The sequence below is a fragment of the Pleurodeles waltl genome, chromosome 10 (assembly GCF_031143425.1).
Source record: "Pleurodeles waltl isolate 20211129_DDA chromosome 10, aPleWal1.hap1.20221129, whole genome shotgun sequence".
NCBI classification, from domain to species: Eukaryota; Metazoa; Chordata; class Amphibia; order Caudata; family Salamandridae; genus Pleurodeles; species Pleurodeles waltl.
In genome coordinates this window covers 487974928-488000908 of record NC_090449.1, presented here as the reverse complement: position 1 = coordinate 488000908, position 25981 = coordinate 487974928, and positions in this window count along the sequence as shown.

Genomic DNA, 25981 nt, shown 5'->3' with positions numbered 1-25981 from the left:
AAGATTTGCATCTAGATCTCCCAAATTTGCAATGTCTCCCGCCCTTGAAATATACAAATCTCAAGCCGGGGGGGGCTCTATATGGTGCCGAACTTTGGGGCCATTGCAACCTGGTGGATTTGGCAAGGGCAAAAAATCATTTCTTGAAAATGATGCTAAAAGTTCCCTCCAGAACTCCATCTCTGCCCATCCGAATGGATCTAAACCTTTTTTCTATCTCGCAGATTGCCGCTTTAAGGCCCTTGCTATTTTGGATCCGGCTTTGGTAAACAGACGCCCTTTCCCCATTTCGCTGCGGGCTTCTTAAATTGGTGGGCAGTAATACTATCATCAAAACTAAATGGTGTGCTTATGTCAAACAGTCCTTAACTCACCTTGGTATAGGGTCCTATTGGTTGGATCCATCCTCCATTCCTAAAAATGCTGTGCAGTTATTGAAGGATGCTTTTTGGCATAATGTCCAGATTGTGCAATTTATTAAGATTGTCCCGCTGTCTGATAGTTATTTATCAATCAAATGCCATTATGAATTTGAGCCCTTTATGGACATAGCACTATCTCCATTCGCACAAGCTCTTTTTGTCAGATTCAGAATAGGGTCTCTCCCTTTGTGCTCTTTAACGTACAAATGGCTTAGTTCTACCAATAGATCCAAGTTCTGTCCGAAGGGTTGTAAAAGTGAAGAGTCTGTTTCACATGTTTTTTTTCATTGCCATACATACCACAAACAAAGAGCTCTTTGGATCATCCCGCTTTGTAAATCCATAGGTGCCAGGTCCTATCTTCATGCTGAGAGAATTTTAAAATCTGTCTCATCTGTCCAGGTAGTTTTACCAGTGGCAAAATTTCTCGAATCTATCTGGCGTTTTAGATTAGTAATTTTAAAGAATAAGACTGGGTAGCTAACTTTTAGACTTATTTATGTATATTTATTGACTCTTGATATTTGATTTTAGCACTCAATTTTTAGCATAAAGACATTGTTTCATTATACTATTGAATATTTATGGACCCAGGGAATTGGTCCCTTGTTGAGTGTAATCTTCTATTATTAGGAGACATATACTCTGATTATTTTATTTGGATCTTAACTTTTCTCTACTTTTTAAATTTTTCATTGTGCTTATATTTTTAGTGTTTTTTCAATCTTAAAAACACGATGTCTGTACTGTACTTTTATGGTATGTTTTTACTTACCGAAATAAAGTTAATGAATGAATGACTGACCTGCACAATTGGCACTTTAATTGTGCATTATACTCAGTAATTTCCTTGTCATTCTTATGAGATTTACCATGCTATTTTTGTTGTTTCTTATTTTTATCAGGCTGCTGTAAATAGCAATGAGAATGGTCATTAAGTACCTGTTAGTTTACAAATATATAACCATGATCACTGCTCTGCTGATTCATCAAGGTACTCTGGGTGCACCTTTCGTGCAGTAAGCAGGAATTGTTGAATATGCAGTAGATTCAGGCATTTCCTGCATAGATCTCTGTCACTGTTTTAAATGCAGGCAGTTGCTACTTAGCATCTCACGATTTGTAAGTAGATAAAATAAATATCACTGATGTGACTAACTAGTTGATTCTTGTCATTAAATGGCATGCATGCTCTTCTGTAGGTCTGTTACAGAGTCATTTGCAAGTCAAACATTCATGGCATAACCTTTCATTCTTCTTGTATTTGTGAAATGAACACAATCGAGGAGTGTAATGAAAATAACACTGGAATTTATTGGTAGGCCTATTACTTTGAAAGGCATAGCTACCAATGGCCATGTGTTGTGTCTGCCACATTCTATCAATCCTTGCTTTTAGGTGAAAACACCTTCCATGCTAAGAGTGACAATCCCATATTTTAATGGTATTTGCAAATTTAAAAGGTTCTGGATGCAATGTGTTCTATGGTAAAATGCCAAAACTGAATGAAGTCATAGCAAATAACAGTGGGCCGCATAGTAGATATGGAAAATCTGCAGAGAAAAGGGGAAAGATGGTTTACCTAATGTCTAAAGAGTTGGGTTACCTGAGATATAGTTAATGCCAGAACAATCATAATCACAAAAAGATAACCCATTGCACTCTTTGTTATAATGCAGAGATATAGCTCCCTCCTGCTGGTCTAGGTTAAACGGCTGAGCATTGCAGATGAGCCTTTGCTTAGGATCTGCCATAACTGGTGAAATTTAACATAGAGTAATTGTGATGTGAGTTCCACATTGCAGAGTAAGTGTGATTCCAGGAATGCTTATAAAAGGGGCATTACTTACATTAGGTGTTGGTGCAACAATGTGTTATAAACAAATTAACAACCCTCGATGCAATTCCATGGTCATGTATATCATTAATCCTAATATCATATTGCACTGCCATAAAAAATAATCACTTGTACATGTACAATATCAGGTGTACCAGAGAGATGTTTGAAATCACAGATGGAGCCACATGACTAAAACCTGTGTGATCTTAAATAACTTCTAGGCATGTTTTCCTTCATAATTTTGAAATGACAAGGGGGTTTCTCTAGCAGGTGCTATGTACAAACCAGTCATTGGAATTGATTTGTCATAACTTGGGGTCATATTTCTTTTGGTGTTTTCCTACATTGTTGGATGGTTGGTGGATGACCCAAATCTTTATTACTAAAAAATCACAATAAAAAATAGCCAAACCCATACTTACATAAAAAAGCAGATTCTCATTATAATGTGTGACACTAAAAGCTCTTGCTAGGAATATTCTGAAATGTAGCAGTTTTTGTGAAATATTATTATTTTTTACTGTTTTACCTTATTTATTGTAAATGAAGCTTAGTGGGCTAATTTCCCTCCTCCTTTCTGCAAGTGTTCATAAAAAAACACAATAGCACTTCAATGGGCTATATGACGTAATTCTCTGTACAATTTAGGTTACAATTTAGGTTACCAAAGGACCTATACTGGAATGAAGGATGGAATAACAATGACAATAAGGTGTAAGTCCAAGTATGACTTTGGTGTGGCCTTTTTAATGCACAAGGACCTAGTGTTGAAAAGAGAATTCCTGCACGGATTGAAGGTAATGTGAAGTGTGGCAATGGTTTGTACTTCCATCAGAGTCACCCTTATTCAGGGTGCCTTAAGTTTCTGATTGTCTCCTTGTATCTAACTGGATTTGTTTTGAATGATTCATCCCCATCTTTAATTGTGTGGCACTCGATGTTATAGTGCGCACAGTTCTGGTTCAGTAATACCTCTCCCACTTTTATTATACCCCACAGCCCCCCAACCCCACCTCTCACCTTCTAGATATTTGATCAGCATTGGGATTTGTGTTCTGCAGAGTCTAGTGAGAAATGGGTAAATCTCAGGAATGAGCCTATCCAACAAGGCCAGGACAGAAATTCCTCTCTCCACATCGAAGCGAGGAAAGGATGAAATTATCTGAAAACACCAAAACATAGCACATGAGTGACCCTGTCATCCATAAGACATGCATTGGCAAGAAACAGGTTAAGCATGTGAAGAAGAGACCGGTGTGAGAAGTCAAGAGGAGGTTCAGAAGGTCATACTTACTAGTAACCTGATGAAGAGCTTCTGACTGGGGATGTCTTTAGCTGTTTTGATATAAAGAAAAGAAAAAGTATCAAACTGGAAACATGGTGTTGAGTAGCACCTGGAAAGAAAGGGCTTACAACCAAACATGTGTATGATACATATTAGAAACTGCAAGGAGAGAGGTATGGAATCTACAAGTGACATGACCAGGCATTGCAAGGAATGGATAAATACACATGAAAGTTCAATAGACATTCTCTTACGAAGTTTCAGACACCTCTTCCAAATGGATTTGTCTGACATTTTCTACACCTTCAAATTAGGTTTGTCAAAACATGCAGCACAATATAACAGTTCGGGAATGTGAGAAAGTAGCCTCTTTCTAGCCTTATTACCCCCACTTTTGGCCTGTTTGTGAGTATATGTCAGGGTGTTTTCACTGTCTCACTGGGATCCTGCTAGCCAGGGCCCAGTGCTCATAGTGAAAACCCTATGTTTTCAGTATGTTTGTTATGTGTCACTGGGACCCTGCTAGCCAGGACCCCAGTGCTCATAAGTTTGTGGCCTATATATATGTGTTCCCTGTGTGATGCCTAACTGTCTCACTGAGGCTCTGCTAACCAGAACCTCAGTGGTTATGCTCTCTCTTCTTTACAAATTGTCACTAACAGGCTAGTGACCAATTTTACCAATTCACATTTGCATACTGGAACACCCTTATAATTCCCTAGTATATGGTACTGAGGTACCCAGGGTATTGGGGTTCCAGGAGATCCCTATGGGCTGCAGCATTTCTTTTGCCACCCATAGGGAGCTTTGACAATTCTTACACAGGCCTGCCACTGCAGCCTGAGTGAAATAACATCCACGTTATTTCACAGCCATTTACCACTGCACTTAAGTAACTTATAAGTCACCTATATGTCTAACCTTCACCTGGTGAAAGTTGGGTCCAAAGTTACTTAGTGTGTGGGCACCCTGGCACTAGCCAAGGTGCCCCTACATCGTTCAGGGCAAATTCCCCGGACTTTGTGAGTGCGGGGACACCATTTCACGTGTGCACTATACATAGGTCACTACCTATGTATAGCGTCACAATGGTAACTCCGAACATGGCCATGAACATGGCCATGTAACATGTCTAAGATCATGGAATTGTCACCTCAATGCCATTCTGGCATTGGGGAGACAATTCCATGATCCCCCGCGTCTCTAGCACAGAACCCGGGTACTGCCAAACTGCCTTTCCCGGGGTTTCACTGCAGCTGCTGCTGCTGCCAACCCCTCAGACAGGTTTCTGCCCCCCTGGGGTCCAGGCAGCCCTGGCCCAGGAAGGCAGAACAAAGGATTTCCTCTGACAGAGGGGGTGACACCCTCTCCCTTTGGAAATAGGTGTGAAGGCTGTGGAGGAGTAGCCTCCCCCAGCCTCTGGAAATGCTTTGATGGGCACAGATGGTGCCCATCTCTGCATAACCCAGTCTACACCGGTTCAGGGATCCCCCAGCCCTGCTCTGGCGCGAAACTGGACAAAGGAAAGGGGAGTGACCACTCCCCTGACCTGCACCTCCCAGGGGAGGTGCCCAGAGCTCCTCCAGCATGCCCCAGACCTCTGCCATCTTGGATTCAGAGGTGTGCTGGCACACTGGACTGTTCTGAGTGGCCAGGGCCAGCAGGTGACGTCAGAGACTCCTTCTGATAGGCTCTTACCTGTGTTACTAGCCTATCCTCCTTCCTAGGTAGCCAAACCTCCTTTTCTGGCTATTTAGGGTCTCTGCTTTGGGGAATTCTTCAGATACCGAATGCAAGTGCTCATCAGAGTTCCTCTGCATCTCTCTCTTCACCTTCTGCCAAAGGATCGACCGCTGACTGCTCAGGACGCCTGCAAAACCGCAACAAAGTGGCAAAGACGACTACTGCAACCTTGTATCGCTTCATCCTGCTGGCTTTCTCGCCTGTTTCCTGGTGGTGCATGCTCTGGGGGTAGCCTGCCTCCTTCTTGCACCAGGAGCTCTGAAGAAATCTCCTGTGGGTGGACGGAATCTTCCCCCTGCAACCGCAGGCAACAAAAGACTGCATCACAGGTCCTCTGGGTCCCCTCTCAGCATGACGAACGTGGTCCCTGGAACTCAGCAACTCTGTCCAAGTGACTCCCACAGTCCAGTGACTCTTCAGTCCAAGTTTGGTGGAGGTAAGTCCTTGCCTCCCCACGCTAGACTGCATTGCTGGGTACTGCGTGATTTGCAGCTGCTCCGGCTCCTGTGCACTCTTCCAGGATTTCCTTTGTGCACAGCCAAGCCTGTGTCCCTGACACTCTAACCTGCAGTGCACAACCTTCTGAGTTGTCCTCTGGCGTCGTGGGTCTCCCATTTCTGACTTTGGGTGGACTCCTGTTCACTCCTCTTCCAAGTGCCTGTTCCGGTACTTCTGCGGGTGCTGCCTGCTTCTGTGAGGGCTCCCTGACTTGCTGGGCACCCCTTTTGTCTCCTCTTCCAAATGGCGACATCCTGGTCCTTCCTGGGCCACAGCAGCATCCAAAAACCCTAACCGCGACCCTTGCACCTAGCAAGGCTTGTTTGCAGTCTTTCTGCGTGGGAACACTTCTGCAAGCTTCTTCACGACGTGGGACATCCGTCCTCTAAAGGGGAAGTTTCTAGCCCTCTTTGTTCTTGCAGAATCCTCAGCTTCTACCATCCAGTGGCAGCTTCTTTGCACCCTCAGCTGGCATTTCCTGGGCATCTGCCCTCTCTCGATATTGTCGCGACTCTTGGACTTGGTCCCCTTGTTTCACAGGTACTCAGGTCCGGAAATCCACTGTTGTTGCTTTGCTGGTGTTGGTCTTCCTTGCAGAAACCCCCGATCACGACTTCTGTGCTCTCTGTGGGTTATAGGTGCACTTTACACCTACTATTCAGGGTCTTGGGGTGGGCTATTTTTCTAACCCTCACTGTTTTCTTACAGTCCCAGTGACCCTCTACAAGCTCACATAGGTTTGGGGTCCATTTGTGGTTCGCATTCCACTTTTGGAGTATATGGTTTGTGTTGCACTATACCTATGTGCTCCTATTGCAATCTACTGTAACTTTACATTGCTTGCATTACTTCCTTTTGCTATTACTGCATATTTTTGGTATTGTGTACATATATCTTGTGTATATTTGGCATCGTCATACTGAGGGTACTCACTGAGATACTTTTGGAATATTGTCATAAAAATAAAGTGCCTTTATTTTTAGTATATCTGTGTATTGTGTTTTCTTATGATATTGTGCATATGACACCAGTGGTATAGTAGGAGCTTTGCATGTCTCCTAGTTCAGCCTAAGCTGCTCTGCTATAGCTACCTTCTATCAGCCTAAGCTGCTAGAAACACATCTTCTACACTAATAAGGGATAACTAGACCTGGTACAGAGTGTAAGTACCCCTTGGCAACCACTACGAGCCAGGACAGCCTCCTACATTGGTTGTGCAGCGGTGGGATAAGTACTTGCAACTACTTACCGCTTTGTCATTGTGTACTTTTCATAAGAGAATAATATACAAAACAAGTTCAGTGTATGTACACCTAACCAAAACGTTTTGCTTTTCTTCTCTTACACTATTTGCTAAGTGCTGAAAAGTACTTCTAAACTTTCTAAAAAGTTTCAAAAAGTTTGAAAATGTTTTTTTTCTGTTCTTTAAAAAGTCGTGAAACTTTTTCTATCTTTTATCTGTCTCTAAACCTTTTTCTATCATGTCTGATGTAGGAACTCCTCTTAATTTGGCCAATACAGCTTATGACCACCTTAACTTTAAGAGCCTAAGGAGTCTCTGCATTGATAGAGGTTTAGTGGTAGGAAAGAACCCTTCTATAGAGTTATTGTCTAACATGCTCATTGAGAATGATAAGGCCTTAGCTGGCAGTTCAATTGAGAAGTTAGGAGACAGCTCACACTCTGACTTAGGGGAGCCCCCAGTAGGAGTGTTGCAGGGTTCCCTTCCTAACCTGCCCCTTAGCAGACCTCATAGCAATGCTGGTAGTATAAGAAGCTCCATTCACAGTAGGGAGGGTTTTATTCCTGAAGGCCAGGGTGTTAGAGTGCCAACTGTTAGGGGCAGGTCTCCCTCTGCTCATTTAAATCTTTTTTTTTCTGTGTCAAAACATTCCCAACCCACCCACCCTGATGACAAGATTTTAGAAAGGGAACTCAATAAGTTGAAAGTGGAAGAGACCAGGCAGAAGCTTAAACAGCAACAGCTGGCTCTAGACAGGGAATCCCTAGACTTAGAAAAAGAGAGACAGAGGTTAAGGTTTGAACCCCATGGCGGCAGCAGCAGTATTTCAGATAGCAATCCTGTGAGAGAGCATGATTCTAGGAATCTGCATAAGATAGTTCCCCCTTACAAGGAGGGGGATGACATTAACAAGTGGTTTGTTGCACTTGAGAGGGCCTGTATGGTACAGGGGGTCCCTCAAAGGCAGTGGGCTGCTATCCTATGGCTATCTTTCAGTGGAAAGGGTAGGGATAGGCTCCTTACTGTGAAGGAAAGTGATGCCAATAATTTTACAGTTTTGAAGAATGCACTCTTGGATGGATTTGGCTTAACCACTGAACAATACAGGATTAAGTTCAGAGAAACCAGAAAAGAGTCCTCACAAGACTGGGTAGACTTTGTTGACTATTCAGTGAAGGCCTGGGAGGGGTGGTTACATGGCAGTAAAGTTTCTGACTATGAAAGCCTGTATAATCGTATTCTGAGAGAGCATATTCTGAATTACTGTGTGTCTGACTTGTTACACCAATATCTAGTGGACTCAGATCTGACCTCTCCCCAAGAATTGGGAAAGAAGGCAGACAAATGGGTCAGAACAAGAGTGGACAGAAAAGTTCATACAGGGGTTGACAAGGATGGCAAGAAGAAAGATGGTGAGAAATCTCAGGATAAGCATGGGGATAAGGGTAAAACCAAAGATCCTTCTACAAATCCTAAACACTCTTCAGGGGGTGGGGATAAATCAAATTCTTCCTCTTCTTCACAACACACATGCATTAAAAAGCCTTGGTGCTTTGTGTGCAAAAATAAAGGCCATGGACCAGGGGATAAGTCCTGTCCAGGTAAACCCCCTGAGCCTACCACCACTAATACATCAAACTCTAGTGCCCCTAGCAGTAGTGGTAATAGTGGTGGGACTGCTAGCAACAGTCAAGCTAAGGGTGTAGTTGGGTTCACTTATGGGTCCATCATAGAAACTGGGGTAGTCAGTCCCAAGACAGTTTCTGTCACACCTAGTGGCATTGGCCTTGCCACACTGGCTGCTTGTCCCCTTACAATGGATAAGTACAGGCAGACAGTTTCAATAAATGGTGTTGAGGCCCAGGCCTACAGGGACACAGGTGCCAGTATCACTTTGGTGACTGAAAACCTAGTGCCTCCTGAACAACACATCATTGGACAACAGTACAAGATTATTGATGTCCATAACAACACTAAGTTTCTTCCCTTAGCTATACAGGGAGTGCAGAATTATTAGGCAAATGAGTATTTTGACCACATCATCCTCTTTATGCATGTTGTCTTACTCCAAGCTGTATAGGCTCGAAAGCCTACTACCAATTAAGCATATTAGGTGATGTGCATCTCTGTAATGAGAAGGGGTGTGGTCTAATGACATCAACACCCTATATCAGGTGTGCATAATTATTAGGCAACTTCCTTTCCTTTGGCAAAATGGGTCAAAAGAAGGACTTGACAGGCTCAGAAAAGTCAAAAATAGTGAGATATCTTGCAGAGGGATGCAGCACTCTTAAAATTGCAAAGCTTCTGAAGCGTGATCATCGAACAATCAAGCGTTTCATTCAAAATAGTCAACAGGGTCGCAAGAAGCGTGTGGAAAAATTAAGGCGCAAATTAACTGCCCATGAACTGAGAAAAGTCAAGCGTGCAGCTGCCACGATGCCACTTGCCACCAGTTTGGCCATATTTCAGAGCTGCAACATCACTGGAGTGCCCAAAAGCACAAGGTGTGCAATACTCAGCGACATGGCCAAGGTAAGAAAGGCTGAAAGACGACCACCACTGAACAAGACACACAAGCTGAAACGTCAAGACTGGGCCAAGAAATATCTCAAGACTGATTTTTCTAAGGTTTTATGGACTGATGAAATGAGAGTGAGTCTTGATGGGCCAGATGGATGGGCCCGTGGCTGGATTGGTAAAGGGCAGAGAGCTCCAGTCCGACTCAGACGCCAGCAAGGTGGAGGTGGAGTACTGGTTTGGGCTGGTATCATCAAAGATGAGCTTGTGGGGCCTTTTCGGGTTGAGGATGGAGTCAAGCTCAACTCCCAGTCCTACTGCCAGTTCCTGGAAGACACCTTCTTCAAGCAGTGGTACAGGAAGAAGTCTGCATCCTTCAAGAAAAACATGATTTTCATGCAGGACAATGCTCCATCACACGCGTCCAAGTACTCCACAGCGTGGCTGGCAAGAAAGGGTATAAAAGAAGGAAATCTAATGACATGGCCTCCTTGTTCACCTGATCTGAACCCCATTGAGAACCTGTGGTCCATCATCAAATGTGAGATTTACAAGGAGGGAAAACAGTACACCTCTCTGAACAGTGTCTGGGAGGCTGTGGTTGCTGCTGCACGCAATGTTGATGGTGAACAGATCAAAACACTGACAGAATCCATGGATGGCAGGCTTTTGAGTGTCCTTGCAAAGAAAGGTGGCTATATTGGTCACTGATTTGTTTTTGTTTTATTTTTGAATGTCAGAAATGTATATTTGTGAATGTTGAGATGTTATATTGGTTTCACTGGTAATAATAAATAATTGAAATGGGTATATATTTTTTTTGTTAAGTTGCCTAATAATTATGCACAGTAATAGTCACCTGCACACACAGATATCCCCCTAACATAGCTAAAAATAAAAAAATAAAAAAAACTACTTCCAAAAATTTCAGCTTTTATATTAATGAGTTTTTTGGGTTCATTGAGAACATGGTTGTTGTTCAATAATAAAATTAATCCTCAAAAATACAACTTGCCTAATAATTCTGCACTCCCTGTAGTTCAGCTTAGTTGGGGTGGAGTTACTGGCCCTAAGCAGGTGGTAGTATCACCTAGCTTACCTGTAGACTGTCTCTTAGCTAATGACCTAGAGACCTCAGGTTGGGCTGAGGTAGAGTTTTATACCCATGCAGCCATGCTGGGTATCCCTGAGGAATTGTTCCCTCTCATTTCTACTGAAATGAAAAAGCAAAGGAGAGAAAAAGGCCTGAAAACTCAGGATCCCTCTCCAACAACAGGTAAAAGGGGTATCACAGTATCCCCTAACCACCCTGCCATTCAGGATACCATTCCTGTGGTGGGAGCAACCTCTCCTGGGGTGGCACCTGTACCAAGGGAATCATCAGCTGGCATAGCTGTACTCCCTGAGGTAGAAGTACCTCTCTGTGGGATAACTAATATTGGTGAGGAAAAGAGCACCATTTTAGTTAATATGGAGCATCCCTCCAACCCTCCCAGAGAAACTTTAGTGCAGAAACCCTGCACTGCCTCACAACACTTAGGACAGCAGCCTGCCCTGCTCCAACTCAAGAGAAACAGCATCCCTGTTCTCTCTTACAGCCATATGGACAAAGTTTTTGCCCAGCTATGGCTTTACTGAGACAGCATCTCTGTCTGGCATTCTCATCACTAGAAATAGGTCCAGTGGTCAATTCCCACTGTTCTAAACTAAAACTTACTGATAGAAACTCTGAAAATATATCTTCACATTGTTGGTTAGCTAAAAAACTTCAAACAGGTTGGTTTACATCCCCACAGGGAAGTAACCATATAGTGGATGATAAAGGGAGTAACCAGTCTATTGGAAAGCTACTCTCCACTTATCACCACTTAGACAATAAAGTCTCAAATGGCCAAAGTTCGCCTTATTGTCCTTCGTTTGGGGTAGGGTTGTGTGAGAAAGTAGCCTCTTTCTAGCCTTATTACCCCCACTTTTGGCCTGTTTGAGAGTATATGTCACAGTGTTTTTACTGTCTCACTGGGATCCTGCTAGCCATGGCCCAGTGCTCATAGTGAAAACCCTATGTTTTCAGTATGTTTGTTATGTGTCACTGGGACCCTGCTAGCCAGGACCCCAGTGCTCATAAGTTTGTGGCCTATATGTATGTGTTCCCTGTGTGATGCCTAACTGTCTCACTGAGGCTCTGCTAACCAGAACCTCAGTGGTTATGCTCTCTCTTCTTTACAAATTGTCACTAACAGGCTAGTGACCAATTTTACCAATTCACATTGGCATACTGGAACACCCTTATAATTCCCTAGTATATGGTACTGAGGTACCCAGGGTATTGGGGTTCCAGGAGATCCCTATGGGCTGCAGCATTTCTTTTGCCACCCATAGGGAGCTCTGACAATTCTCACGCAGGCCTGCCACTGCAGCCTGAGTGAAATAACATCCACGTTATTTCACAGCCATTTACCACTGCACTTAAGTAACTTATAAGTCACCTATATGTCTAACCTTCACCTGGTGAAGGTTGGGTGCAAAGTTACTTAGTGTGTGGGCACCCTGGCACTAGCCAAGATGCCCCCACATCGTTCAGGGCAAATTCCCCGGACTTTGTGAGTGCGGGGACACCATTTCACGCGTGCACTATACAAAGGTCACTACGTATGTATAGCGTCACAATGGTAACTCCGAACATGGCCATGTAACATGACTAAGATCATGGAATTGTCACTCCAATGCCATTCTGGCATTGGGGAGACAATTCCATGATCCCCCAGGTCTCTAGCACAGAACCCGGGTACTGCCAAACTGCCTCTCCTGGGGTTTCACTGCAGCTGCTGCTGCTGCCAACCCCTCAGACAGGTTTCTGCCCCCCTGGGGTCCAGGCAGCCCTGGCCCAGGAAGGCAGAACAAAGGATTTCCTCTGAGAGAGGGGGTGACACCCTCTCCCTTTGGAAATAGGTGTGAAGACTGAGGAGGAGTAGCCTCCCCCAGCCTCTGGTAATGCTTTGATGGGCACAGATGATGCCCATCTCTGCATAAGCCAGTCTACACCGGTTCAGGGATCCCCCAGACCTGCTCTGGTGCGAAACTGGACAAAGGGAAGGGGAGTGACCACTCCCCTGACCTGCACCTCCCAGGGGAGGTACCCAGAGCTCCTCCAGCGTGCCCCAGACCTCTGCCATCTTGGATTCAGAGGTGTGCTGGCACACTGGACTGTTCTGAGTGGCCAGGGCCAGCAGGTGACGTCAGAGACTCCTTCTGATAGGCTCTTACCTGTGTTACTAGCCTATCATCCTTCCTAGGTAGCCAAACCTCCTTTTCTGGCTATTTAGGGTCTCTGCTTTGGGGAATTCTTCAGATACCGAATACAAGAGCTCATCAGAGTTCCTCTGCATCTCTCTCTTCACCTTCTGCCAAAGGATCGACCGCTGACTGCTCAGGACGCCTGAAAAACCACAACAAAGTAGCAAAGACGACTACTGCAACCTTGTATCGCTTCATCCTGCTGGCTTTCTCGCCTGTTTCCTGGTGGTGCATGCTCTGGGGGTAGCCTGCCTCCTTCTTGCACCAGGAGCTCTGAAGAAATCTCCCGTGGGTCGACGGAATCTTCCCCCCTGCAACCGCAGGCAACAAAATACTGCATCACCGGTCCTCTGGGTCCCCTCTCAGCATGACGAGCGTGGTCCCTGGAACTCAGCAACTCTGTCCCAAGTGACTCCCACAGTCCAGTGACTCTTCAGTCCAAGTTTGGTGGAGGTAAGTCCTTGCCTCCCCACGCTAGACTGCATTGCTGGGTACCGCGTGATTTGCAGCTGCTCCGGCTCCTGTGCACTCTTCCAGGATTTCCTTCGTGCACAGCCAAGCCTGGGTCCCCGACACTCTAACCTGCAGTGCACAACCTTCTGAGTTGTCTTCCAGCGTCGTGGGTCTCCCTTTTCTGACTTCAGGTGGACTCCGGTTCACTCCTCTTCCAAGTGCCTGTTCTGGTACTTCTTCGGGTGCTGCCTGCTTCTGTGAGGGCTCCCTGACTTGCTGGGTGCCCCCTCTGTCTCCTCATCCAAGTGGCGACATCCTGGTCCTTCCTGGGCCACAGCAGCATCCAAAAACCCTAACCGCGACCCTTGCAGCTAGCAAGGCTTGTTTGCAGTCTTTCTGCGTGGGAATACCTCTGAACGCCTCTTCACGACGTGGGACATCCATCCTCCAAAGGGGAAGTTTCTAGCCCTCTTCGCTCTTACAGAATCCACAGCTTCTACCATCCGGTGGCAGCTTCTTTGCACCCTCAGCTGGCATTTCCTGGGCATGTGCCCTCTCTCGACATTGTCGCAACTCTTGGACTTGGTCCCCTTGTTTCACAGGTACTCAGGTCCGAAAATCCACTGTTGTTGCTTTTCTGGTGTTGGTCTTCCTTGCAGAAACCCCCTATCACGACGTCTGTGCTCTCTGGGGGTTATAGGTGCACTTTACACCTACTATTCAGGGTCTTGGGGTGGGCTATTTTTCTAACCCTCACTGTTTTCTTACAGTCCCAGTGACCCTCTACAAGCTCACATAGGTTTGGGGTCCATTCGTGGTTCGCATTCCACTTTTGGAGTATATGGTTTGTGTTGCCCCTATACCTATGTGCTCCTATTGCAATCTACTGTAACTTTACATTGCTTGCATTACTTCCTTTTGCTATTACTGCATATTTTTGGTATTGTGTACATATATCTTGTGTATGTTTGGCATCCTCATACTGAGGGTACTCACTGAGATACTTTTGGCATATTGTCATAAAAATAAAGTGCCTTTATTTTTAGTATATCTGTGTATTGTGTTTTCTTATGATATTGTGCACATGACACCAGTGGTATATTAGGAGTTTTGCATGTCTCCTAGTTCAGCCTAAGCTGCTCTGCTATAGCTACCTTCTATCAGCCTAAGCTGCTAGAAACACCTCTTCTACACTAATAAGGGATAACTGGACCTGGTACAGAGTGTAAGTACCCCTTGGTACCCACTACAAGCCAGGCCAGCCTCCTACAGGGAAGCACTTCAGAAATATGGGCCTTTTTCAAAGATAGTATGTATTTCCCTCTGATACTCCAGAACTACTGGCTGAGATGTAGCACAGGCAACCTGGTGATCCCTGCGTCCATTCCAGGAAGGACCTGAGCCCCTGCCAACCCAGAAGAGAGTGCAAAAGAAGAGTCCCCAGTTTGACGAAGACTGCAGGAATGCACCCTAGGAAGATGCCAGCCGGTTCCTGCATGACGCAAAAGATGTCCTACAACGTGAAGATGGATGCAGATGTGATTTCATGTTGGAAGTCACCAACAAGCCTTGGTTATGACAAATGTGCATCTTGCATCAAAATGGCGCTGGCTGGAGCAGGAGGGACCTGGGGGCCTAAATTCTGTGTGAGGAGGAAGAGGGTGCTCTCAGCACTTTAGAGAGCCCACAGGATGCCACACAGCACCAACAGGAGTCCCAGGACATGGGGACAAAGGAGGTGCAAAATGCGGTTGGTGCAGCACTACAAAGAAGGGTCCCATGCTGCAGGAGATCAACTCAGCGAGTTGAGCATTGCTGGATAGAGTGCTGGGGACCTGGTCCAGTCTGTGCATGAAGCAATTTTTCAAATAGTGCACAAAGGCCTCAGGAGCTGAAGAAGACGCGGTGCAGAGGGTACTGTCGCTTTCAGGGAAGGCAAGGTCTTACCTCCTCCATATTGCGTCAGCAGGACCTCAGGACAGTCTGGGTCGATGGGGTCACCCTCTGTGGTTCTAGGAGCACGCTCGTTGCTGTGAGAGGAGTACAGGAGTACTGGTCATCAACTTGGAAGGTGCCTGCATGAGCAGGGTAGTGACTCCATCACCCCACGGGAGATTTCATCGGTCCTTCTGGTGCAGGGTGAAGACAGGGAGTCCCCAGAGTGTGCACACTGTGGAAACTGTTGCAGTTGCTGGCTGGAGCTGAAGTTGTAGAAGAAAAGTATCCCTCGTGGATACTTTGTTGCTGTTACAGTGGTTCCTGGAGCAGGCTGCGGTTGAACCGAGGTCAGAGGATGAAGTAGTAGTTGCAGAGGATTCCTGCTGGAAATTTCTAAGTAGAATCTGAGGAGAACCCACAGGAGAGACCCTAAATAGCCCTGAGAGGGGGATTGGCTACCTTTTCAGATAAGGACCTATCAGGAGGGGTCTCTGACGTCACCTGCTGGCACTGGCCAATCAGAGCCCTCCAGGGTGCCCCCACACCTTGCAAAGCAAGATGGCTGTAGTCTGGGACATACTGGAGGAGCTCTGGGCACCACCCCTAGTCCAGTCCAGTTTCGCACCAGAGCAAGGGACAAGGGATCCCTGAACCGGTGTAGACTGGCTTATGCAAGAAGGGCCCCATCTGTGCCCTTCTAAGCATTTCCAGAGGCTCTGGGAGGCCACCGCTCCCCGGCATGGAACCCCTATTCCCAAAGGGAGATGGTGTAACACCCTGCTCCCAAAGGAAATGCTTTGTTCTGCCTTCCTGGGACTGAACTGCTCAGACCACAGGAGGGCAGAACCCTGTCTGTGAGGTTGCAGCAGCTGAAGCTGCAGTGCAAGCCTCAGAGAGCTGGTTTGGCAGTACTGGGGGTCCATGGTATAGCCCCCAGGATGCATGGAATTGCCTCCCCAATACCAGATTTGGAATGGGGGGACAATTCCATGATCTTATACACCTTACATGGCCATATTTGGGGTTACCATTGTGAAGCTACATATAGGTATTGGCCTATATGTAGTGCATGTGTGTAATGGCATCTCTGCACTCACAAAGTCACAGGAAATGGCCCTGAACTATGTGGGGGCACCTTTGCTAGTGCAAGGGAGCCCTGACACTTAGTAACTTTGCACCTAACCTTCAATAAGTGAAGGTTAGACATATAGGTGACTTATAAGTTACTTAAATGCAGTGAAAATGGCTGTGAAACAGTGTGTACACTATTTCACACAGGCTGCAGTGGCAGGCCTGTGGAAGGGTTTGTCTGAGCTCCTTATGGGTGGCAAAAGAAATGCTGCAGCCCATAAGGATCCCCTGGAACCCCAATGCCCGGGGTACCTAGGTATAATATACTAGGGTCTTATAAGGGGGGGGGGTCCAGTGTGCCAATTGAAATTAGTAAATGAAGTTACTAGCCTACAGTGACAAATTTAAAATCAGAAAGAGCATAAGCACTGAGGTTCTGATTAGCAGAGCCTCAGTGACACAGTCAAGCACTATAAAAACACACACATTAGGCCACAAACTATGAGCACTGGGGTCCTGACCAGCAGGATCCCAGTGAGACAGGCAAAAACATACTGACATATAGGTAAAAATGGGGGAAACATGGCAAGAAAGATGGTACTTTCCTACAGGTACCTCTCACAGTTAACCTCAGAAACTCTTAGGAGAAGGCGAGGCATTTACCAAGGGTTTGTTTTTTCTAGTAGGTGGGGGTGAGGTAAGTTTGTCAATTTGGAAACAGACTCTCTCTCCCTGCCTCATTTCCAGTTGTCATAGAGCAACAGTTTAGGAGTAGTCATTGACACCATATGCTAAGCTCCTCCCGAGATTCTCATTTGGCGACAGTGATAGTTAGAGGACAGTTAGAAAAGCTAGATCACTGTTCTTGGGGCCATATGTTAGCTACCAACAGGGCGAGCAGGAATAGTTATGATATGGACTTCCAGTATTACTGACCATGGGACAGTCAGCACAAATTATTGTCCCTTAACTTACTTTCATCCTCCTTCTCATGTCCATTGTTCAGGTGAGCGATGGAACCTAGCTTTACTGACGGGCTCATGGTTAGCAATGCTACAACAGAACATGTACACAGTCCAATAGCATGTCCAGGAGTATCAGCATGAAAACAAGAAATACATCCATTCCAAACATTGTGAAGGTCCATAAGTAGTTGCAAGGAAATTAGCCTTGTCCATTAGTAAGTAATCAGAGGCAGTGAAACTGATAGAATTAACCAAGGGACAACAGCAATGCACCCAGCTTTGGTTAAAGGTTTAGAGATAGGAGTCTGAAGAAACAAAGAACATTTAGAAGACTGAGATCAGAGTTTTGACAGTATGTAGAGCTGTAACAAATACAAGTGCAAGCTTCCAGATTACAGTCATGCACAGTGCACTACTCTTTAGAACACCAATAAGAATGTATCCCTCTACTGGGAAAATTATATACACCTGGAAATACACCGACAGTCAGGACTCTTGAGCTAATGAAGCCACTCTTCAAGAATAAGGGATGGAAGAGAATATGTTCACTATCAAAGAGCACTGGGACAAGACAGGGTTATGATTCTATGTAGAGTTGTCACAAACACAAGTAGAACTTCATGGATAACAGTCGCACATCTATTGAGAACATCAACTAGAATGTAGGCCTCCATGTAGTACCGTGATATACATCAAGCAATAGAAGGAATAGACATCTGCTCCCAGCACAATCATTAAGAAACCTTGAGCTACTGAAACTGTTCTTTAGATGGAAGGGAATATGTTCACCAACACAGACAGCACTGATTAAAAGGGAGGGTTATTTGGGATGAGTAAGACTCACCACAATTCTTCAAGTTGATGTTACTTCTTTTATCGCCAAGCAGTAGCATCTCACACATGGCAGGCACAGATTCAGTGTAGTCCTTATCAAGCATGTAAAGCAATAGCTCTGTCCAAAATTCCTACAGGAATGAAGGTGAATATAGTGTGCACATCATAATAAACAGATAGTATTCTATTTCTACTGCTATGACAGTCTACAATACTGTATGTATTATTGGTGTAAACATAATTTTCAAAGTATATGTGAAGATGTTCACTTTCCTAAAGCACTTACAAGTCAGCTGAACATAACAAAGCATTTCATTACCTGACATTATCCCAACCCGTTAACACAGTCCCAAAACAGAAACGTCTTCTCAAGACAAACTATATTTTATTTCAGCCTTTGGCCGTGAAGGTTTGCACATTCAGTACAATAATTAAGAACATTCATAAAACAATTCACAGAACAAGTCGCCAATCCTACTCACATAAGAGTTTTGCACATGATGGCGCTCTGGTAGCATAACCAAGCAAAATTTTAAAACCGAGTTCCAAACCATAAGCAAATCCTGAGATAGTCCCTGATAGTAATTCTACATATTGTTTTGGCCCAGTTTATCTGATCGGTAGAGTGGGGTTTGGAAAATAAATAAATAAAAAGTCACAGTTCCAGGTTCGTCACAATCAATAACAAACCGAATATAAAATGCTTGTAAGTAAACGTACAGAAAAATAATTTCTAATTTCCCAATAGCAGCATACATTAAAATCAGTACCCACACGAGCTACGGTACTAAGACTAAAGTGCTGTATGACCATGCGCATTAGTGCAGTTTAAAAAATGACTTCCTGTTTCCAAGACACCATAGGTAGCCCCTGATAGGGCAGTAGGTCTGTACACTTCAAGTGCTGGGGAGACCGCTTAACTGATTGTAGCTTTATGTTTCCTTACCATGCCTGTTGTCCTTTGCTGTAGTATGGCTCTACTTTTTCCGATTTGGGCAGCCCAGGACAAGTGATCGCACAGTCTGACACACAGTTAATAAAAATTCTTCACTTGTTCCAAGGGTTTCCCCTGCAACACCTTTCTACCTCTAAAGGAGTGGTGGGGATTTATTGCCATAATCTTGGACTTTGAGGAATTTATTTCAAGTCCTTTTGCAAACACAGAATGAGGAAAATCAATCTAATAGAGACTGCAGACACATCAGGGTTCTAGATAGGAGGAGTGTGCCAGCTGCAATCATGACAACTGGGATGCTGATGCCTGCTAATTTAGTTGCACAATTTGTGCAGTCCCCCAACCATCTAAACCACATTGTTGATATAAAGACTAAACAGCATGGGGCAAGCATGAATCCTTATCTCACACCTGAGCAATTGGAATTCTAGGTGTGAGATCACCATCCATATTCCAGCTGTCCTGCACAAAAGTCCCCAATTGTAAAACCCTCAAAATTCGTAGGTGATCTCCAAGAATACCATAGTTCTCCATGACTCCCCATAGGCTGTTCCTTGGGACCAGGTAAAAAGAGTCTGTCAAATCTATGAAGGCCACATATACACGGCCCCATCTCAAGGTGATGTATTTCCAAAGTATTGCCCTCAAGCAGAACACCTGGCCCAGGGCACTCACCCCAAGCCTAAATCCTGTCTGACTATCACTTAGAATGTTGTGATTGGATACCCACTGAAGTAGTCTAGCCAAAACCTGCCTACAAAAGATCTGTTGGCTATTATCGATAAGATTGATCGATCTATAGTTAGATGGCACATCCCACCTTTCCTTCTTGAAAATAGGAGCAATGATGGCACCACAACAGGAGGGTGGGATACTCTACCCCTCTCAAAATTGCATTGCTCAGAGTATTTAAATAAATTACCTATATTTTAGGATGGGTTGTGAAGAGGTCACCTGGGATGCCATCCAAGGCTGGTGCTTTATCCCTCTTCATCTGGTGTAAGGCATTCTCCATTTCTGCTTCCCCATATTCCAAATTTGTGCCAACCTTATTCTCAGTTTCAGGTTTATCACAAGGAGGTGTAGATACGCCAGAGAAGGGAAGGGGATCATTAAGTCATTTGCTATGCAGATCAGAGAAATGAGCTGCCCTTGCCTTGAAGTGTACCTCTGCTTCCAAATGACTATCAATAAGATGATTCCCGTTAGGAATTAATTCTCAGAATGCCTTCATGTTCTTATTAGACACTGACATTTGCTTTTGACCAAAATTGCCCTGCAACTTCTTCTTGCCTCAAGTATATCTCTTTGCTGGGGGTGTCAGAGAGCTGACGTCCAAAATGATCACACACCGGCACTGGCACTGGCAACCGGAGGGTGCATTCCAGCATAATTGGCCGCATCCAGAGCCCTACTCGAGCCATACACAGGATTGCTAGGTCGTATTAGGCACTCGTCGACTGTGATGAGAGGTTGACGGAGGTTAAATCACTTGCAAGTCTGGAAAATAAATTGCTGAACATAGAGCCGGTGGCCTGACATGGCAGCCATCTGGGGCCTAGACCACGCCACACAGTAAAGAAAAGAACTTCTGAACGATGCTGGCCTGTGGGAGATCTGGGACGAGGGTCGCCGCTGACTGAGAAGGCGTTGCCAGCGAGTGCGAGCACACTGGCCATGCAGACTTCAGACCCCGGTGGCCCTGGGCTGTGGAGGTGAGGTGAGGCACAGGCGACGGGAAGGAGGCCGTGGCAGAGAGCTGAAGACTGTGCGGGGCCCAATGCACCAGACTGTGATGGAGATCTGATGGGGAAACATCACGTACAACACTGTAAATGCAACAAGATGCATTTACCGCAAAGTCTTTACCACTCATGCCTTTACCACAAATATACCTTTACCATGCATGCCTTTACAACAAATTTTGTTGTAAAGGCATGAATGGTAAAGGTGTATGTGTGGTAAAGGTTTTAAAGGTAAGTACAGGTAAGTATTAAGTGGGTTGAGGGGTTGAGTGATGGTGTATATATATATATATATATATATATATATATATATATATATGTATATATATATATATATATAGAGAGAGAGTGTTTAGGTTTTGAGATTTTATGGTGGGTATGGGTTTTGGGGTGTAAGGACATTTTTAGGTGTTGGAAATGGCCTTTCTGAAGGGTCACCCCAAACCTTTTGCCTTCCTCCTCCTCTTTTTCACACCTCATTTTTGCTGTCTTTAGGACTCTGTGCACTTTACCACTGCTAATCTTTGCTAAAGTGCATATGCTCTCTCCCTTAAAACATAGTAACATTGGCTCATACCCAATTGACATATTTAATTTACTTGTAAGTCCCTAGTAAAGTGCACTACATGTGCCCAGGGCCTGTAAATCAAATGCTACTAGTGGGCGTGCAGCATTGTTTGTGCCACCCACAAAAGTAGGCCCTTATCCATCTCTCAGGCCTGCCATTGCAAGGCCTGTGTGTGCGGTTTCACTGCCACTTCCACTTGGCATTTAAAAGTACTTGCCAAGCCTTAAACTCCCCTTGTTCTACATATAAGTCACCCCTAAGGTAGGCCCTAGGTAACCCTGAGGGCAGGGTGCTGTGTAGGTAAAAGGCAGGACATATATCTGTGGGTTTTATATGTCCTGGTAGTGGAAAACTCCTAAATTCGTTTTCTACTGCTGTGAGGCCTGCTCCTTTCATAGGCTAACATTAGGGCTACCCTCACAAACTGTTTGAGTGGTAGATTCTGAATAGAAAGGGCTCATATTTAGTATGGCCAGAATGGTAATACACAATCCTGTTGACTGGTGAAGTTTAATTTAATATTATTATTTTAGAAATGTCACTTTTAGAAAGTGAGCATTTCTCTGCCCCTAAAATCCTTCTGTGCCTTATAGCCTGTCTCCAATCATCCACGTCTGGGCTGGTTAACAGCTTCCTTGTGCATTTCACCCAGACAACCACAAACACAGGATGCTCAGTCACACCTGGACACATCTGCATACTGAATGGGTCTTCCTGGGCCTGAAGGGTGGAGGGCCTGACACTTACCTTTCAAAGGACAGTGGCATGCCCTCCCACAATGGACTGCCAAAACCCCTATTGGGACCCTGGCAGACAGGATTGTACTGAAAGGGGACCTTGTGCACTTCTAAGCAACTCATTGAAGTCTTCCCCACTTCAAAGGCACATTTGGGTATATAAACTGGGTCCCTGACCCTACCAACTCACTTCTGGACACTTCAAGACACTTCCTGGGAAATAAACTCTGAACCAGAACCTGCAACCTGCCAAGAGAAACTGCCTGGCTGCTCAAAGGACTCACCTGGACTGCTTTGCTGTAAAGGACTGCTGCCTTGCTGTTGCCCTGCTGCCTTGCTGGCCTCTGGCTCTGCTGAGAGGTGCTCTCCAAGGGCTTGGATTAAGATTGCCTCCTGTTTCCTCAAGTCTCAAGGCCAAAAAGACTTAGGGGGTCATTATGACCCTGGCGGTCTGTGTTATAGTGGCGGTAGTACCGCTATCAGGCTGGCGGTGCATACCACCATATTATGACATTGGTGGTTTGGCAAAAGCTAAACTGCCAATGTTCCACACCGACTGCCACAGTGGTAACGACCGCCGGGCTGGAGACTACAGTCTCCAGCCCGGCTGCCGTCACTAGGCCGCCCACGGTAATATGACCCCACCCACCGCTATGGTTTACGTGGCGTTTGTCCCTGTACCTGATAGGGGTCTCCCCCACCCTCCCGCTCCCCCTTCCAACCTCCCCCCCAACATACGCACACCTACACACACAGACATATACACGCATACACACACGCAAACCTACATTCACCCACGCATGCATACATCCATGCACACACACATCTACACACACTGACATACAAACAGGCACACGTGCATTCACACATCACAACATACACGCATACTCACATCCAATCATGCACACACGCATTCCACATGCCCCACACCCGCATGCATGCACACAAAAACATACATACACACCCCCACGCACACACACGGTTCCCCACCCTCTTCCCCTTTCGGAGCACCCTACTGACCTGCTTGCAGGGGGTCCTCCGGCAGGAGATGGGATGCGGCGCTGCTGCCATCAGCAGCATCCACCAGCAGAACACCGCCAGGCCGCATCATGGATCATGAGACTGGCATGGCGCTGGCAGCAGTGCCACCTTACCGCCACCCACCACCATGACCGTAGCCGGAATTCCGCCATCCTTATGGCAGGATTCCGGAAACGATCATAATATGGCGGACGGTAGTTAGCCACGGCGACGGTCTTGTGGCGCCCGTCACCATGGCGGTAGGCGGCATTTATCTCCTATGTCATAATGAGGCCCTAAATCTCTGCAAAGAACTCCTATTGCGGTGAAAAATCGGCGCACAGCCTGCCGGAAACAACGCACAGCCTGATCAGCGGGTAAAGAATCCCCGCATCGCCGAACCGGAACGACGCAGCCCGGCTCCCCGAGTGGAGATCGACACAGTGCCAGCAGTGCGACTGGAACTTCGACGCACAGCCCACTGGATCGATACATCACCGAGCTGGAATGACACAGCACCTGCTGTACGACAGAAACTCCGATGCATCACCCACCGGATCAACACAGCACCTATGACTTCATCCTGCTTGCTCAGGATTTCCATGCATTGTCCCTGGGCATCAAAAGACCCCGCAAAGAGGATTCAAGCCTGCACGCCACAATTTGACGCAAAGCTATCACCGCGTGGAAAATAATCAACGCATCATCTGTGCGCCCGGAAATCTGACGCACACCTACCTTTTGCAACATGTCTCCTCCTCTGTGGTGTGCGTGCGTGTGATTTTGATGCAAACCAGGTACTTTGTGCTTGTTGCTTTTAAGAACTTAAAACTCATCTTATCATTACAAAAGTGATATTTTAACTTGAATTTATCAAATCTTGATCGTTTTGACCTTAATCTACTCAGATAAATATTCTATATTTTTCTAAACCTGTGTGGTGTATTTTTGTGGTGTTTTCACTGTGTTATTGCATGATTTATTGCACAAATACTATACACTTTGCTTCTAAGATAAGCCTGACTGCTCAGTGCCAAGCTACCACAGGGTGGGCACAGGATAATTTGGATTGTGTGTGACTTACCTTGATTATGACTGTGGTCCCTATTTGGACAAAGGTGTATGCCTCTGCCAACAAGAGACCCCATTTCTAACATTAGGTTTTAGGGTGGGCATGGATTTTGGAGTGGTAAGGGTATTTTTAGGTTTTAGGGTGGGTATGGGTTTTGGGGTGGTAAGGGCATTTTTAGGTTTTAGGGTGGGTATGGGTTTTGGGGTGGTAAGGGCACTTTTAGGTTTTAGGGTGGGAATGGGTACTGGGGTGGTAAGGGTATTTTTAGGTTTTAGCATGGGTATGGGTTTTCGGGTGGTAAGGGCAATTTTAGGTTTTGGGCTGTGAATGTGTTTTGGGGTGGTAAGGGCATTTTTTGTATTTTAGAGTGGGTATGGGATTTGGGGTAGTAAGGGGTTTTTAGGTTTTAGGATGGGTATGGCATTTTGGGTGGTAAGGGTCTTTTTAGGTTTTAGGGTGGATATGGGTTTTGGGGTGGTAAGGGCATTTTTAGGTTTTAGGATGGGTATGGGTTTTGGGGTGGTAAGGGCAGTTTTAGGTTTTAGGGTGGGTATGGGCCTTGGGGTGGTAAGGGCATTTTTAGGTTTTAGGGTGGGTATGGGTTTTGTGGTGGTAAGGGCATTTTTTGTATTTTAGGGTGGGTATGGGTTTTTGGGTGGTAAGGAAATGTTGAAGTTTTAGGGTGGGTATGGGATTTGGGGTGGTTAGGGCTGTTTAGGTTTAAGGGTAGGTAAGGTTTTGGGGTGGTAAGGTAATTTTTAGGGTAGGTAGGGTTTTTGGGTGGAAAGATGTGTTTGTGTTTATATATATATATATATATATATATATATTTATATATGTATATTTATATGTACATACACATATATATTACATATATATGTGTGTGTATATATATGTATATATATACACACACACACACACAGACACACACACATAAAATAATAATGTATGTTATACTTACCTCTACTTTGTGCCATGCCTATGCCTTTACCAACTATGCTTTTACTTCGAACTTTTCGTGGTAAAGACATGCGTGGTAAAAGCACATGCGTGGTAAAAACATTTTGTGGTAAGTGCATACGTGGTAATGACCATGATTGTACTTACCGTGTTGTAAAGGCAAACATTATAAGTGCATGCGTTGTTCCATCATCCATCCATCTGATGCATGTGCTGGTGCCTCGTGGAGAGGTGCGGCAGCCCCAGCTGGGGTGCTGCAACAAAGGCCGGGTGAATGAGGTGGCGATGAGCAGCGGATTGAGACCTGGGGCTGCCTGAATCAGAGCAGAGAGCAAGGCGAGGCCTGTAGCTGATTGGCGATGGAGAAGATGCCGCAGCAGAGAGTCGGAAACTGTATAGGGAAGATCTGATGCGCTGGCCGACACCTGGGTGGGAGGTGTGGCAGCGAGAGCCTGTCAAATGAAGCGGGGATGAGCAGTGATTGAGACCTGGGGCCACCTGAGTCAGATTGGTGAGGGGAGCGAGTCCCAGAGATGATCAGTGTGGCCGAGTGAGGGGTAAGCGGGGATAGCGCTCTCTGCCTGGTTCACCAGATTCAGTATTCACCAGGGTGATACTGGCCAGGAAGCTGCTGGGGAGACTCCTGACATGGTTGGCACACTTATGCAATTGCTGGCCTGAGCAGACGTCAGCACTCATCTGTGATTATGAAGAGAAAGACGAGGCCTTTTGTGCCTGCGTGGAAAGTGGTGGAGTTGACCAGCTGAGGGAGGAAATAAAAAGGGAAGATACCAAAACTTGCTAACTGCACTGTACAC